Source organism: Balaenoptera physalus, assembly GCF_965194825.1.
Source record: "Balaenoptera physalus genome assembly, chromosome: 18".
Lineage (NCBI taxonomy): Eukaryota > Metazoa > Chordata > Mammalia > Artiodactyla > Balaenopteridae > Balaenoptera > Balaenoptera physalus.
In genome coordinates, this window is record NC_138899.1 from 59,607,832 (window position 1) to 59,623,304 (window position 15,473).

Genomic DNA, 15,473 nt, shown 5'->3' on the forward strand with positions numbered 1-15,473 from the left:
TTTTTAACATTCAAAATATTTTTCATGGAACTTCCCTGGTGGTGCAGTGGTTAAGAATCTGCCTGCCAATTCAGGGGACACGGGTTTGATCCCTGGTCCGGGAAGGTCCCACATGCCGCGGAGCAACTAAGCCTATTCGCCACAACTACTGAGCCTGCACTCTAGAGCCTGCGAGCCACAACTACTGAGCCCATGTGCCACAACTACTGAAGCTCGCATGCCTAGAGCCCATGCTCCGCAACGAGAAGCCACCACAATGAGAAGCCTGCGCACCACAACAAAGAGTAGCCCCCGCTCACCACAACTACAGAACGCCACAAAGACCCAACACAGCAACAAAGACCCAACACAGCAAAAAATTAATTAATTAATTAATTAATTAATTAAAAAAAAACCTTTCACATGTATTTTGTTATTTGACTTCGGAGTTTATTTTTAATGGGTTTTGACCTGTATAAAATAATGCTACCCACATCCTCCACTAGCTAAAGATGTTGGTGAGTAATCATAACATCAATTGCATCTACCTGGTAAAGTCCATTATATGTGTACATTCAGAATGCCCTGCTTAGAAAGTCCATTTTCCAAAAGTTTAGAAAATTACAGTGAAAGTGAGGCTCAGGATCCACTTTACATTTCAGGTTATAGGACTAACGATAGTTCTTTTCCTTTACTAGTTTAGTTTCTTGTTTTGTGCTAGAAAGAGATCTCAGCTCTTTTCTCCCATGGTTGTTCATTTGTTATTATGAAAAGGTTTATCTTCTCCGTTGCTATGTTCCTGATCTTGTTCTTAAGAGGAATAGATTTCCCTGTATAACATTTCAAGCCACTTGTGTTCATTAACAATGTAGATAATCTCGACATTAGTCAGTTTTGAAGCAAAGCATGCTCTAGAGAGGCCATGGTTTTCCCATAGGAGTAAAAAATAAAAGAAAAAATTTTTAATTGCTTATGACTAGTCATTAGAAGCAAATCCGCAAAGACAGCAACACAAAGCAACCAGAATTACTCTACTTTTATATGGAGAAGAAAAAAGACATATGAATCTTGTGGTTGTATTCAAAAAGAAGAAACTCAACTTTGAAAACCCTCTTGGTTCTTCCCCAACTTAAAATTTCTTGTTCATTTTTTTTTTTTAATATTTATTTATTTGGCTGCATCAGGTCTTAATTGCAGCATGCCGGTTCGTCCTTGTGGCATGTGGGATTCTCTCTAGTTGTGGCGCGCAGGCTCTAGAGCGCGTGGGCTTAGTTGCCCCGCGGCCTGTGGGATCTTAGTTCCCCGACCAGGGATCGAACCTGCGTCCCCGGCAGTGGAAGGCACTTAACCACTGGACCACCAGGGAAGTCCCTCTTGTTTCTTATATACACATTATAATGCAATTACTTCTGGCGTATTTAGCATTAGCTGTAAAATACATGAAGTTTCCCAAAGCACAACATATTAATGCTTATAGCAGAGCAAAAAAGAGTTTCGCCAGACTTCCCGTGTTGCAAATTATTTTTTTTAAATTCTGGTGATCGGTTTTAGGAGTTTGTTTTGCCACACTCTAAAAGAACATCCTATAACAAAATTTGTTGGGAAGATTAAAGTAATATTTTTAACCCCAACATGGTTGATCTTGGATTTTAATAATATGAATTACTTTGATGTATTTTGTTTCCAATTTGAAATCTATGCTGTTCTGACTCATTTTTTTCCAAGAGTTTAGACGGAGGCATTTGGATTATATATACACGTGTAGAGAATTCGGCTGAAATAGGGGGTTTATGTGAAGTATGTTTTTACAGAGCAGAAAATGGTCATATAGTCAAATTATTACAGTCAGTATCATAGGGAGGCAATTACCACACCATCCACCTCCATTCACCCACCTTTCCTAATCGCATCCTCTCTTTCTCACCTGTCAATCAGTTTTCTGCAATGTGTACAAAGCCCTCTCCCAGTCAGAAGATGAGTAGTTTATGAGAATAATGTCTACATAATAATTTGATGTCCTTTTTACCCTAGATGGGATTCTCTCCACTCTAATCCTTAATATTGATACATTAGCAATTTTACAAGCAATTTATACAGTGGCAGCATCTTCACTTTCGTGCAAGGTGATTAGTAGCCCAGCTCTCATGAATTCTGGCTAGTATGCTTTAGAGGTCATGCCACACACATTGTCATGAGCTTTTTTTTTTTTTTTGTCATGTCCTCACCCAAAATGTAAAATAATTTTGCATTAAGAGTGAGAATTGTGACACCATTTTACAGATGAAAGGACTGAAATTTGACCTGAAACTTAGTCAACATCTGAGTTCTATGTAGAGGCAGATATTTTGCAGACAGCCCGCAAAAGAATAAATAAAATAACACGCAAGTTTCATTAACCCTAATGAAAGTTTCTGAATATGGGTGAAAATGAAGAGTCAGCGATATTCACATTTAAGGATTCTGTTGCGCGCACGCGCCTGAGCGCGCGCCCTTGGGCCGCGGCGTGGCGCTGGCTCCGCCTTCCGCTTCCGACGCGCGGTCGGTAGGGCAGGTGTATCTGCGGCAGTAACATGTCGGCCCCGCTTCCCGCCATCGTGCACGCCGTCCGGAAGGCTACCGCCGCGGTGATTTTCCTTCATGGATTGGGAGACACAGGGCATGGGTGGGCAGAAGCCTTTGCAGGTATCAGAAGCACCCACATCAAATACATCTGCCCGCACGCACCGGTTATGCCTGTAACATTAAATATGAACATGGCCATGCCTTCTTGGTTTGACATTATTGGGCTTTCACTAGGTTCACAGGAAGATGAAACTGGAATTAAACAGGCAGCAGAAAGTGTAAAAGCTTTGACAGAGCAAGAGGTGAAGAATGGCATTCCTTCTAACAGAATTATTTGGGGAGGATTTCTCAGGGAGGGGCTTTATTTCTGTACACGGGCACTGACCGCACAGCAGAAGCTGGCCAGCGTCGCAGCTCTCAGCTGCGGGCTTCCTTTCCATGGGGTCCTATCAGTGGCGTGAATAGAGACATTTCTATTCTTCAGTGCCATGGAGATTTGGGTCCTTTAGTTCCCCTAATGTTTGGTTCTTTTACTGCTGAAAGGCTAAAAACATTGGTAAATCCAGCCAATGTAACCTTCAAAACCTATGGCGGCATGATGCACAGTTCATGTCAACAGGAAGTGATGGATATCAAGCAGTTCATTGATAAACTCCTACCTCCCATTGATTGACGTCGCTAAGAGGCCTTGTGGAGAAGTGCACACCAACATCATCCTCGTTGAGTAAAACTTTTTCCTGTGCCCAATCTTAAAACCTCTAATGTTTGCAGTGTTAACATGTTTTGCAAATACACACCAATGACACAGACTAAATAAATCTCCTCATGGGAAATTTATGATCATTTAAGTTTCTATGTATGTATTTGTATAATACGATCCAGAATATACTAGTATTAAAATAGGTGAAGCAGCTAGCATCTTTCTCCCAAATGTAATTAAGAAAAATAATAAAATACTGCAACCAGACTTTTTATTACATCACTTGAAAATTATTAGTATGCTTAATGAAAACTTATTCAGGTATAAGTGAGCAGTTAAGACATAAATAGTTTATGCATGCTGTGACTTAGACTCTGGACTTATTCCCAAATTACTTAGTCACCATGCAGTATCTGTATTTTTATTATATGTGTTCATATGTACTTAATGATTATAATACATAATAAGCATGAGGTGTTATTACATTATTCCTAATAATAGGATAATGCTTCTAAGTGTCAATAAATAATAATATTGCTGTCTTCAAAAAAAAAAAGAATTCTGTTAACTCAGCAGTGGGACTTTTCTGAACCATCATGGGTGGACAAAATGACGGCTCATTCAAAGCCAAATGCTACCCTGGAATGCCACCGCAGCGCAGCGCGAAGAAATGCAAAGTTTAATTAAAAAGAGCTCCTTGAGAGCGCCAAGATCAACCCTGTTGTTTAATTAAATTGTTGAGATTTTGGAGAACGGAGTATTCAATTGATCTGATTTCTCAGGCACCCTTTGTCTCATCTTATACTCTCCAAAATGCAAAGCCAGCGAGATGGTGGATGTCTTGTTTCTCCCCAAGGACACTGCTCGGTGCTCTACAATTCTACCTGCTAGTCCTCTTCCAGGCCTTGAAGAGTGGGAGTGTGGTGACGTTTTCACCCCATTCTCCTCAAGGGGGCTTCTCTCTAGACCGTGTGCACATTTGGAAATGGCACCGCAATCCAGTCTTTAAAAGGCCACAGGAGTCATCCTGTGCCAAGGTGATTCCTGGATGGTTCTGGAGATGCAGAGGGAAGGATAATGGTGGGACTTCCAGTCTTTGCTTTTCATGTTTCCTCTTACGTCATGACGCTGAGGCAGGCAGCCTGTGAAGAGCTAGGCTATCCCTCTGGATTTAGCAGAGACCTGAGGATCCTTTCTGCCCTCTGGGAGCTAGAACACAGGTGTGATGTCTGGTGATGACTTTCCTGTTATCTTGACTCTCCACCTTCCTCCATGGGAGAAGACCCTTGGATGGTTATTCTTAGACCAATGTGGGGCAGGGGTGGGGGGAGGGCGGTGCGGGGCAGGGCTCACAGTCAGTTAACTGTAGTCTTTCATGTTTCCATCAAATGATCCCCACTGGAATGAGATGTACCCTATGGGCCTGAAGCATAATGCTACTTTATTCGATTGTTCTCACTGACCTATCCCCAAAGCCTTTGCATTTAAATAACTGGTCCTCAGGGACTTCCCTGGCAGTCCAGTGGTTAAGACTCTGTGCTTCCACTGCAGGGGGCACGCGTTTGATCCCTGGTCGGGGAACTAAGGTCCCGCAAGCTGCGCCAGGTGGCGTGGCCAAAAAGTAAAAAATAAAAAAAAGTATCCGGGGCTTCCCTGGTGGCGCAGTGGTTAAGAATCTGCCTGCCAATGCAGGGGACACGGGTTCCAGCCCTGGTCCGGGAAGATCCCACATGCCACGGAGCAACTAAGCCCATGCACCACAACTACTGAGCCTGCGCTCTAGAGCCCACGAGCCACAACTACTGAAGCCCACGTGCCTAGAGCCTGTGCTCCACAACAAGAGAAGCCACTGCTGTGAGAAGGCTGCACACCTCAATGAAGAGAAGTCCCCGCTCACCGCAACTAGAGAAAACCCGTGTGCAGCAATGAAGACCCAATGCAGCCATAAATTAATTAATTAATTAATTAAAAATATGGGTCTTGAACTCAGGAATGTAGACACAGCCTTAGAGATAAACGGATGTCATTCTTGCACTGTGATGCTGGAGCAATGGTTGTGGGCGGGATTTCCCAGGTAGAACAAGAGAAGGAACTCAAATTAGCTCCCAAGGAATCCACAGAAGAGCAAAAAACCAGGAAGGAAAACTTGGGATCAGAAATACGAAGTTGTGGGACTTCCCTGGTGGTGCAGTGGTTAAGAATACGCCTGCCAATGCAAGGGACATGGGTTCGAGCCCTGGTCTGGGAAGATCTCACATGCTGCGGAACAAAAAAGACCATGCACCACAACTACTAAGCCTGCGCTCTACAGCCTGTGAGCCACAACTACTGAAGCCAGCATGCCTAGAGACCCTGTAGCACAACGAGGAGTAGCCCCCACTCGCTGCAACTAGAGAAAGCATGCGCAGCAATGAAGATGCAACACAGCCAAAAATAAAATAAATAGGGAGACCTTCAAGATGGCGGAGGAGTAAGACGTGGAGATCACCTTCCTTCCCACAAATACGTCAGAAATACATCTACATGTGGAACAACTCCTACAGAACACCTACTGAACGCTGGCAGAAGACCTCAGACTCCCCAAAAGGCAAGAAACTCCCCACGTACCTGGGTAGGCAAAAGAAAAAAGAAAAACAGAGACAAAAGAACAGGGATGGGACCTGCACCAGTGGGAGGGAGCTGTGAAGGAGGAAAAGTTTCCACACACTAGGAACCCCCTTCACTGGCGGAGACTGCAGGTGGCGGATGGGGGAAGCTTCGGAGCCACGGAGGAGAGAGCAGCAACAGGGGTGCGGAGGGCAAAGTGGAGAGATTCCCGCACGGAGGATCGGTGCTGACCAGCACTCACCAGCCTGAGAGGCTTGTCTGCTCACCCGCTGGGGTGGGCCGGGGCTGGGACCTGAGGCTCGGGCTTCGGAGGTCGGATCCCAGGAAGAGGACTGGGGTTGGCGGCGTGAACACAGCCTGAAGGGGGCTAGTGTGCCACAGCTAGCTGGGAGGGAGTCCAGGAAAAAGTCTGGACCTGCTTAAGAGGCAAGAGACCACTGTTTAAGGGTGCACAAGGAGAGGGGATTCAGAACACCGCCTAAATGAGCTACAGAGATGGGCGTGAGCTGCAGCTATCAGCAAGGACCCCAGAGATGGGCATGAAATGCTAAGACTGCTGCTGCAGCCACCAAGAAACCTGTGTGCAAGCACAGGTCAGTATCCACACCTCCCCTCCCAGGAGCCTGTGTAGCCCGCCACTGCCAGGGTCCTGTGATCCAGGGACAACTTCCCTGGGAGAACACATGGCGCGCCTCAGGCTGGTGCAACATCACGCTGGCCTCTGCCGCAGCAGGCTTGCCCTGCATTTTGTACCCCACCCTTCCCCTGGCCTGAGGGAGCCAGAGCACCCTATCAGCTTCTACTTTAACCCGTCCTGTCTGAGCAAAGAACAGATGCCCTCAGGCAACCTACACACAGAGGTGGGGCCAAACCCAAAGCTGAACCCCAGGAGCTGTGCGAACAAAGAAGAGAAAGGGAAATTTCTCCCAGCAGCCTCAGGAGCAGTGGATTAAATCTCCACGATCAACTTGATGTACCCTGCATCTGTGGAATACCTGAACAGACAACGAACCATCCCAAAATTGAGGCGGTGGACTTTGGGAGCAACTGACGACTTGGGGTTTGCTTTCTGCATCTAATTTGTTTCTGGTTTTATACTTATCTTAGTTTAGTATTTAGAGTTTATTATCATTGGTAGGTTTGTTTATTGATTTGGTTCTCTTCCTCCTTTTATTTTTTATATATAAATATATATTTTTCCTTTTTCTCTTTTTGTGAGTGTGTATGTGTATGCTTCTTTGTGTGATTTTGTCTGTATAGCTTTGCTTTTACCATTTGTCCTAGGGCTCTGTCTGTCCGTTTTTTTTGTTGTTGTTGTTTTGTTTTTGTTTCTTTTAAGTATAGTTTTTAGTACTTGTTATCATTGGTGGATTTGTTTTTGGGTTTGGCTGCTCTCTTCTTTCTTTCTTTTTTTTCTTTTTTAAATTACTTTCTAATTTTTTTATTTTTAATAATTTTTTAATTCTTTATTTTAATAACTTTATTTTATTTTTCTTTCTCTCTTTCTCTCTTTCTTCATTCTTTCTTTTTTCTTTCTTTCTTTCTTTTTTTCTCGCTTTTCTTCTGAGCTGTGTGGCTGACAGTGTCTCGGTGCTCTGGCCGGGTGTCAGGCCTGTGCCTCTGAGGTGGGAGAGCTGAGTTCAGGACATTGGTCCACCAGAGACCTCCCGGCTCTACGTAATATCAAATAGCAAAAGCTCTCCCAGAGATCTCCATCTCAACACTAAGACCCAGCTCAACTCAATGACCAGCAAGCTACAGTGCTGGACACCCTATGCTAAAGAACTAGCAAGACAGGAACACAACATTAGCAGAGAGGCTGCCTAAAATCATAGGGTCACAGGCACCCCAAAACACACCACCGAACGTGGTCCTGCCCACCAGAAAGATAAGATCCAGCCTCATCCATCAAAACACAGGCACCAGTCCCCTCCACCAGGAAGCATACACAAACCACTGAACCAACCTTACCCACTGGGGGCAGACACCAAAAACAATGGGAACTATGAACCTGCAGCCTGTGAAAAGGAGACCCCAAACACAGTAACTTAAGCAAAATGAGAAGACAGAGAAACACACAGCAGATGAAGGAGCAAAGTGAAAACCCATCAGACCAAACAGATGAAGAGGAAATAGGCAGTCTACCTGAAAAAGAATTCGGAGTAATGATAGTAAAGATGATCCAAAATCTTGGAAATAGAATGGAGAAAATACAAGAACCGTATAACAAGGACCTAGAAGAACTAAAGAGCAAACAAACAATGATGAACAACACAATAAATGAAATTAAAAATTCTCTAGAAGGAATTAATAGCAGAATAACTGAGGCAGAAAAACGGATAAGTGACCTGGAAGATGAAATAGTGGAAATAACTACTGCAGAGCAGAATAAAGGAAAAAGAATGAAAAGAATTGAGGACAGTCTCAGAGACCTCTGGGACAACATTAAACACACCAACATTTGAATTATAGGGGTCCCAGAAGAACAAGAGAAAAAGAAAGGGACTGAGAAAATATTTGAAGAGATTATAGTTGAAATTTCCCTAATATGGGAAAGGAAATAGTCAATCAAGTCCGGGAAGCGCAGAGAGTCCCATACAGGATAAATCCAAGGAGAAACATGCTGAGACACAAATTATCAAACTATCAAAAATTAAATACAAAGAAAAAATATTAAAAACAGCAAGGGAAAACCACCAAATAACATACAAGGGACTCCCCATAAGGTTAACAGCTGATCTTTCAGCAGAAACTCTGCAAGCCAGAAGAGAGTGACCGGACATATTTAAAGTGATGAAAGGAAAAACCTACAGCCAAGATTACTCCACCCAGCAAGGATCTCATTCAGATTCGATGGAGAAATTAAAACCTTTACCAACAAGCAAAAGCTAAGAGAATTCAGTACCACCAAACCAGCTTTATAACAAATGCTAAAGGAACTTCTCTAGGCAGGAAACACAAGAGAAGGAAAAGACCTACAATAACAAACCCAAAATAATTAAGAAAATTGTAATAGGAACATACATATCAATAATTACCTTAAATGTAAATGGATTAAATGCTCCAACCAAAAGACATAGACTGGCTGAATGGGTACAAAAACAAGACCCGTATATATGCTGTCTACAAGAGACCCACTGTAGACCTAGGGACGCATATAGACTGAAAGTGAGGGGATGGAAAAACATGCTCCATGCAAATGGAAATCAAAAGAAAGCTGGAGTAGCAATTCTCATATCAGATAAAATAGATCTTAAAATAAAGAGTATTACAAGAGACAAAGAAGGACACTACATAATGATCAAGGGATTGATCCAAGAAGAAGATATAGCAATTATAAATATTTATGCACCCAACATAGAAGCACCTCAATACATAAGGCAAATGCCAATAGCCATAAAAGGGGAAGTCGACAGTAACACAATCATAGTAGGGGACTTTAACACCCCACTTTCACCAATGGACAGATCATCCAAAATGAAAATAAATAAGGAAACACAAGCTTTAAATGATACATTAAACAAGATGGACTTAATTGATATTTATAGGACATTCCATCCAAAAACAACAGAATACACTTTCTTCTCAAGTGCTCATGGAACATTCTCCAGGATAGATCATATCTTGGGTCACAAATCAAGCCTTGGTAAATTTAAGAAAATTGAAATCGTATCAAGTATCTTTTCCAACCACAATGCTATGAGACTGGATGTCAGTTACAGGAAAAAAAATCTGTAAAAAGTACAAACACATGGAGGCTAAACAATACATTAGTTAATAACCAAGAGATCACTGAAGAAATCAAAGAGGAAATCAAAAAATACCTAGAAACAAATGACAATGAAATCACGATGACCCAAAACCTATAGGATACAGCAAAAGCAGTTCTAAGGGGGAAGTTTATAGCAATACAATCCTACCTCAAGAAACAAGAAACATCTCAAATAAACAACCTAACCTTACACATAAAGCAATTAGAGAAAGAAGAACAAAAAAACCCCAAAGTTAGCAGAAGGAAAGAAATCATAAAGATCAGAACAGAAATAAATGAAAAAGAAATGAAGGAAACAATAGCAAAGATCAATAAAACTAAAAGCTGGTTCTTTGAGAAGATAAATAAAATTGATAAACCATTTGCCAAACTCATTAAGAAAAAAAAGGGAAAAGACTCAAATCAGTAGAATTAGAAAAGAAAAAGGAGAAGTAACAACTGACACTGCAGAAATACAAAGGATCATGAGAGATTACTACAAGCAACTATATGCCAATAAAATGGACAACCTGGGAGAAATGGACAAATTCTTAGAAATGCACAACCTTCCGAGACTGAACCAGGAAGAAATAGAAAATATGAACAGACCAATCACAAGCACTGAAATTGAAACTGTGATTACAAATCTTCCAACAAACAAAAGCCCAGGACCAGATGGCTTCACAGGCGAATTCTATCAAGCATTTAGAGAAGAGCTAACACCTATCCTTCTCAAACTCTTCCAAAATATAGCAGAGAAAGGAACACTCCCAAATTCATTCTACAAGGCCACCATCACCCTGATACCAAAACCAGACAAAGATGTCACAAAGAAAGAAAACTACAGGCCAATATCACTGATGGCAATAGATGCTAAAATCCTCAACAAAATACTAGCAAACAGAATCCAACAGCACGTTAAAAGGATCATACACCATGATCAAGTGGGGTTTATCCCAGGAATGCAAGGATTCTTTAGTACACGCAAATCAATCAGTGTGATAAACCATATTAACAAACTGAAGGAGAAAAACCATATGATCATCTCAATAGATGCAGAAAAAGCTTTTGACAAAATTCAACACCCATTTGTGATAAAAACCCTCCAGAAAGCAGGCATAGAGGGAACTTACCTCAACATAATAAAGCCCATATATGACAAACCCACAGCCAACGTTGTTCTCAATCGTGAAAAAATGAAATCATTTCCTCTAAGATCAGGAACAAGACAAGGTTGTTCTCTCTCACCACTATTATTCAACATAGTTTTGGGAGTTTTAGTCACAGCAGTCAGAGATGAAAAAGAGATAAAAGGAATACAAATTAGAAAAGAAGAAATAAAGCCGTCACTGTTTGCAGATGACATGATACTATACATAGAGAATCCTAAAGATGCTACCAGAAAACTACTAGAGCTCATCAATGAATTTGGTAAAGTAGCAGGATACAAAATTAATGCACAGAAATCTCTTGCATTCCTATACACTAATGATGAAAAATCTGAAGGAGAAATTAAGGAAACACTCCCATTTACCATTGCAACAAAAAGAATACAATACCTAGGAATAAACCTACCTGAGGAGACAAAAGACCTGTATGCAGAAAACTATAAGACACTGATGAAAGAAATTAAAGATGATACAAACAGATGGAGAGATATGGCATGTTCTTGGATTGGAAGAATCAACATTGTGAAAACGACTATACTACCCAAAGCAATCTACAGATTCAATGCACTCCCTATCAAACTACCAAAGGCATTTTTCACAGAACTAGAACAAAAAATTTCACAATGTGTATGGAAACACAAAAGACCCCGCATAGCCAAAGCAGTCTTGAGAAAGAAAAACGGAGCTGGAGGAATCAGGCTCTTGTACTTCAGAGTATACTACAAAGCGACAGTAATCAAGACAGTATGGTACTGGCACAAAAACAGAAATATAGATCAATAGAACAGGATAGAAAGCCCAGAGATAAACCCACACACATATGGTCACCTTAGTTTTGATAAAGGAGGCAAGAATATACAGTGGAGGAAAGACAGCCTCTTCAATAAGTGGTGCTGGGAAAACTGGACAGCTACATGTAAAAGAATGAAATTAGAACACTCCCTAACACCGTACACAAAAATAAACTCAAAATGGATTAAAGACCTAAATGTAAGGCCAGACACTATCAAACTCTTAGAGGAAAACATAGGCAGAACACTCTATGACATAAATCACAGCAAGATCCTTTTTGACCCACCTCCTAGAGAAATGGAAATAAAAACAAAAATAAACAAATGGGACCTAATGAAACTTAAAAGCTTTTGCACAACAAAGGAAACCATAAACAAGACAAAAAGACACCCCTCAAAATGGGAGAAAATATTTGCAAATGAAGCAACTGACAAAGGATTAATCTCCAAAATTTACAAGCAGCTCATGCAGCTCAGTATCAAAAAAACAAACAACCCAATCCAAAAATGGACAGAAGACCTAAATAGACATTTCTCCAAAGAAGATATACAGATTGCCAACAAACACATGAAAGGATGCTCAACATCACTAATCATTAGAGAAACGCAAATCAAAACTGCAATGAGGTTATCACCTCACACCAGTCAGAATGGCCATCATCAAAAAATCTACAAACAGTAAATGCTGGAGAAGCTGTGGGGAAAAGGGAACCCTCTTGCACTGTTGGTGGGAATGTAAATTGATACAGCCACTATGGAGAACAGTATGGAGGTTCCTTAAAAAACTAAAAATAGAACTACCATACGACCCAGCAATCCCACTACTAGGCATATACCCTGAGAAAGCCATAATTCAAAAAGAGTCATGTACCACAATGTTCACTGCAGCTCTGTTTACAATAGCCAGGACATGGAAGCAACCTAAGTGTCCATCATCGGATGAATGCATAAAGAAGATGTGGCACATATATACAATGGAATATTACTCAGCCATAAAAAGAAACGAAATTGAGTTATTTGTAATGAGGTGGATGGACCTAGAGTCTGTCATACAGAGTGAAGTAAGTCAGAAAGAGAAAAATACCGTATGCTAACACATATATATGTAATCTAAAAAATAAAAATAAAAAGGTTCTGAAGAACCTAGGGGCAGGACAGGAATAAAGATGCAGACATACAGAATGGACTTGAGGACATGGGGAAGGGGAAGGGTAAGCTGGGACAAAGTGAGAGAGTGGCATGGACATATATACACTACCAAATGTAAAATAGATAGCTAGTGGGAAGCAGCCTCATAGCACAGGGAGATCAGCTCGGTGCTTTTTGACCACCTAGAGGGGTGGGATAGGGAGGGTGGGAGGCAGATGCAAGAGGGAGGAGATATGGGGATATATGTATACGTATAGCTGATTTACTTTGTTATAAAGCAGAAACTAACACACCATTGGAAAGCAATTATACTGCAATAAAGATGTTTAAAAAAAAAGACACACACAAATAAGTACACTAACAGATGTTCAATGTAATTCATCGTTATGGCTGTGGCAATGCAAATTAAGACCACGATGAGCTATCACTATACACCTATTAGAAGAGTTAAATTGTTTAAAAATAGCAATAATGGCAAATATTAGCAAGAATACAGAGAAACTAGGTCTCTCATATATTGTTAAAATATAAAATGCGCAGTAATCTGTAGAGTTGTTTGGTGGTTTCTTAAAAAATTAAACACACACTTAGAATAGGACCCAACAATCACACTTTCAGGGAATTATCCCAGACTAATGAAAACTTATGTCTACACAAAAACCTGCCCACTAATATTCAAAGGAGCTTTATTTGCAATAGCCAAAACCCAGAAGTAATCAAAAAGTCCTTTGATAAAGAAAGGTTAAAACACCTGCGGAATATCTATACCATGGATTACTACTCAACAATAAAAAGGAATGAACAATTGATATACACAACAACTTTGATGGAATTCAAAGGATATTAGGCTGAGTGAAAAAAAGCCAGTCTCAAATCAGACATACTGTTGGATTCCAATTGTATTACATTCTCAAAATGACAAAATTATGGAGATGGAGTGGAGATTAGTTGTTGCCAAAAATTACGGATGGTGAGGATTGGGGGGTATCATGACAAAGACTTTGTGGTGATAGAGTAGTTCTGTATCTTGTAGTGGCGGTTACACGAATCTACACGTGACAAAATGACAAAGCACACCACACATTTTGAGAGTGTTATATCTCCCGCTTTTAATCTTTCTGGTCTAGTCACATAATGAGGGGAGGTGACTCCCCTATCTAGCCACAGGAAAAATCACACATGACAAAGAAAACTATGGCCTTTCTAGTCTTTAAGGACTGAAGACTAGGATTTAAGGCCTTGCTTTCAGTAAAGCCTTTGGATGATCTCCATCTGCTGTTGCCACCAACTAACCCAGGGCTCGGGAAATTGGATGAAGGGGACATGGGACCTTGCTGTACTCTTTTTGCAATTTCCTGTGAATATCATTGTTTCCACGTAAAAATGTTTTAATAAGTACAAAAATAAAATAAAATAAAATAAAAAAATAAATAAGAAATACGATGTTGTTCAAGTATCTACTTGTTCAAGTCTAAATTGACTTACTAATTGCCTAAGGTATGTAATTCCTGACTAGTTCTTGAAGATAAGGAAGAAGAAAGAGGGAAAGGTAATACACGTCCTATGACCTTTATTAAAAAAAAGAATAAGATATAGCACAAAGGTAGCAAACAACATCTGAAAAATGCTAATCATTTCGCAAATTATCTTACAAAAGCAAACACCTAAATGGAAGAGTTGGCAAAATGTAGAGCTTGATAAAGAAATCCAGAGAAAAATACTAGGGCAAACCTCAAGTGAATACAGGAATAACTCTGAGAGCTAAAAAGGAAAGTGAAAAAAAAAAAAAATACGCAACACTTATTAAATGCCAGCCAGTGGATATGTCCCTGCTGTACCAAGAAATTACAGATGTTCCCAGAGTATCTGTGTTAAATAACTGAAACAAAATTTTTTTTTATTCAAACAATTGCATTTTGAACAGAAAACTGAAACCAAGGTAAAGCAGCAGTAACACAATCCTGAAAGGAACTGACATACATATTATACGAACACGTAATAGTGAAACACAGAAGAGGAAAAATTATTTAACTGCATTTATGCAAGGGTTTTGACTAATAATCATTGGCAAATAAATTGATAATATTTCTGAATGGCAAAGAGTACAAATCTGGGATGTATAATACTTGTTCCTGATGAAAATAAACTGATTGGAAAAGATTTTCAAACTTTTAAGCAAAATGCTTTCATTGAATGGAAATCTTTCAGAGCCTCTGTACATAAAAGAGTTGAATCTGGTTGGATCTGGTTGTGGTAGGAGGGACAGAGCCCTACCCATGGAACCTTGCCACCCTCCCTGGGCACTCCACCACCCGCCCCCCGACCCCAGGCAGCCCCCAGGGAACTCTGTGGAAATTGAGGGGGTCTGTGCAGCACGGTTTGAAAACCACCCCTTCAAGGAGAGAGACATGGTGAGCATGACACCACAGGAACCTTAATTCATTCCTAACATTTGCTTAGTGACTTGATCTAACATAAACATATCCACTTACTAACTGGAAATGCTGGAAGCATCACAGAAAAGTCAGTTGGGACCTTGATTCCAGTTTTTAAAGTCTCTGCACAGCTGCCATACCCCCCAACATTCTAGGCTCTAGTTTTATCCGAGCAACAGTTGCACCATCTATGGGCATAGTGGTGGGAGGGGGAGGGCAGGAGAGAGGGAGTTTGTGGGCATTTTTCTACTCATTTTCCAGAGGAACCAGGGGAGGAGGGAAAGGAGGCTTAAGCTTCAGGGCGCTTTACTTGCATGGAACCCTCCCATG

The 15,473-nt window shown here is 40.9% G+C and overlaps 1 pseudogene across 1 annotated transcript; it reads left to right on the forward strand.

Annotated features, from left to right (window-relative positions):
• Positions 1-334: 334 nt before the first annotated feature.
• Positions 335-3,378, forward strand: LOC309647767 (acyl-protein thioesterase 1 pseudogene; annotated as a pseudogene). The gene has a single exon. The product of its transcript is annotated as an acyl-protein thioesterase 1 pseudogene (transcript).
• Positions 3,379-15,473: the final 12,095 nt, after the last annotated feature.